General features: G+C 32.2%; 1 pseudogene; it reads left to right on the top strand.

The window, feature by feature from the left end:
• The first annotated feature begins 877 nt into the window (after positions 1 to 877).
• On the top strand, positions 878 to 2,470 carry LOC116662465 (annotated as a pseudogene).
• The last annotated feature ends 460 nt before the right edge of the window (positions 2,471 to 2,930 follow it).

Genomic DNA, 2,930 nt, shown 5'->3' with positions numbered 1-2,930 from the left:
CATTTTGGAACACGTAACAGGAGCCACATGATTGTGGACTATAAAGATGACTAGAAAATTTATTCCTTGCAGGGACTGAAAAACCTCTGAGTGAAAGAATGGCAAAAATAAACATTTGTAACTATACAATAAGATTTTCTCTTTTGTAATTTTAAACTAGAATATTAAATTACATTTCTTTACTTATAATGCTGAATTACAATTTAAAAAAAATTACGCCTTTGGGATTTCTAAAATTTGATTGATTATTTTAATCTAATTTAATTTCATAAATATTTACTATTTATTTATAAGCATACCAAATAAATTGATATTTATTCTGCTCAAATTTTGTATATAGAGCTACATAATGTAAAGCACACAGATAAATATCTACTTCCATATACAAATAAATTTGTTTCATTTTATTTATAAATGATAATGAAATAGTTACAACTTTTTTGTACAGCTTTTACACAAATTTCAATTTAAATTCCAAAACTTTAAAATTAGTTTACATATTTAGTGCATTATTTATACTCTGTTCACCAATCAGGTATAAATTTATGTACAAAAGGAAGGAGATTGGTTTTGTTTCGTAGAGTCCAAATTTAATTTTTTTAAAAAGATTTTGTGGGAGTAATCTTTGCAGACAACACAGTAAAAGTAAACATCCTATATATTTCAATTTAACTGGATGAATGAGAAGTAAACACTGGCTGAACGTTACACTTGGGATGCTAGGAGAAGAGTCATTTTGTGATGTCACTGCTACTCAGGTTGAGAACCACTGTGATGGCCTAGCAGTTTATGTGTGCAGGCCTGAAAAGCAGCATTTGAAGCTGCAGTGCTCAAAATCATGCAGATTAGAAAGGAGCTGTAGAAAAAGTTATTACTGATGGCAAATGTTTCTTCAGACATTCAAGATGTGTCTCCTAAAGATGGACCTACTGGTACAGGAAAGTCCAGTAGATCCCTATTGTGTGATCAAACATTCTCTGGGGACTTGGATTTGAGGTTTATGATTGAAGAAAATGCTTTTCAGACTTTGTGTGAAGAATCCTTGATAAAAAGACCATGTTACACACATTGTGTATCTGAACCAGATGAAGATAAAAATTTTTGTTCTCTGACATTTCCAAGAAAACTCTGGAAAACGGTTGGGAGTGACCAATTTCAATCCATCTGGTGGGATGATAATGGATCTTCCATAGTGAACAATGAAGATGTCTTTAAGAAGGAAGTTTTGGAAAGAAAGGCCCCTTTCAGAATATTTGAAACTGGAAGTATGAAAAGTTTAGTTAGACAGCTTAAACTTTACGGGTTTAGTAAAGTGTTGCAGAATTTTCAAAGATCTACTCATCTAGCTGACTTTCTGGCAGAAGAAAAAGAAGTCTCTGTTTTAAGCAAGGTATTCAGAAAAGTTAGTCACCGCTTCATAACTTATATACAAAATTTTATTTTGCACAACAAACTTGGTAATATAAATGTAAAGCTAGATTTTGAAAATTGTATAAAACTACTAAGGCTAAAATAATTTATTTTTTCTAAAAAATGAGGACAGTTTGTTAAGTATTCAAGATTAAGAGAAACTTTGTTAGCAACTATAAATATTATCAGAAATCTAAATAAAGGTATTAAAACTTTTTTTAAAAAAGGGCATTCACCATTACTGCAAATGCGAACGTTATAAATTTGAAGACAATACTATTTAAGTGTGTATTTTCCAAATAAGGAATTTCAAAAAATAATCAGCAGTGTTCATATGTTGATGGTATTATCTTAGTATAGTAAGCATGAACTCTGAGGTTTTATAGATTAGGCTTATTTTAGTCTTGTATTTTGGTTTAGGGAAATACTAAAATATTTCTCCTTTGTTTGTAGCTGAAGCTCTATCAAAATCCAAATTTTAAACGAGGCTGTCCCCAGCTTTTAGTGAGAATAAAAAGAAAATTTGGGATTAAAAATGCTTCTCTGGTATCTTTAATGGCTCACGATTTCCACATGAAGCACTTTAAAGAAGGCGGTAATGTGGATAATCATAATTCTGTTTTTGTGGCTGATGCTAGAGGAGAAAGTGCATTTTTACCTTCTGAAATTTAAACATGCCTCTAATTGAAAGCCTTCTACTAGCCACATAATTGGTGATAAAAATACCCCGATGAGAGTTGATTTTCCTCCTGCATCATCAATGTCAGTTAGACCACCAAAACCAATTGCAGTGGATCAACTTGCTATTTTAAATCAGTTGACCACTTTCCACGTGCACTCATAAAACAGCTACACTGAAGCAAATGGCCGTGTTGTGAAATTCATTACAACTACAACTCCTAGTTCTCAGTACAGCAACTTATCTCCCATACAGAGCAATTATCTTGGACTGATGGTGGAGCCTTCTACTTTTCCAAATAGATATCACAACATATCAGCTAATGAAGTTCCTTTTTTTAAATTCAACCAGACAGCAACCCACGGTTTCCAGTTCCACTGATAGCTGATACGTCAGCTAATTCCCTTTCATGGCTAACTCATCAGCCAACTGCTGTTAATGAATGTCATCCTAATTACAACTGATCTGCCAGAGGACTCCCAGATTATGCAGGATAACAAAGATTATAAATGATGTTGGCAAGTGTCGACAAATATCTGCAATATATTTATTTGAACAATAAACAAACATGTTTACCTAAAATTCCTTATATTGCTTCAAATACACTTAAGAGTAAAATGGGAGACTAACTTACCACTTAAAAAAAAAGAAATATTTGATTGATATGATCATTTGATGGAACAATATGGGAGTAAATTTGAATAATTTCTTGTAATGTAGGAGAGAAAATGGAAGAATTTGTGAAAACATTAAAACATGTAGAGAGGGAAAAGTACTAATTGGCTTCTGGTTCATCCTGGAAAGTATTAAAAGTGTTGTCAGGATAGGTTGGAACAGGAGA

The sequence above is a fragment of the Camelus ferus genome, unplaced genomic scaffold (assembly GCF_009834535.1).
Source record: "Camelus ferus isolate YT-003-E unplaced genomic scaffold, BCGSAC_Cfer_1.0 contig1020, whole genome shotgun sequence".
In the NCBI taxonomy this organism is placed as follows: domain Eukaryota; kingdom Metazoa; phylum Chordata; class Mammalia; order Artiodactyla; family Camelidae; genus Camelus; species Camelus ferus.
This window is presented reverse-complemented; position numbering and strand designations above follow the sequence as displayed.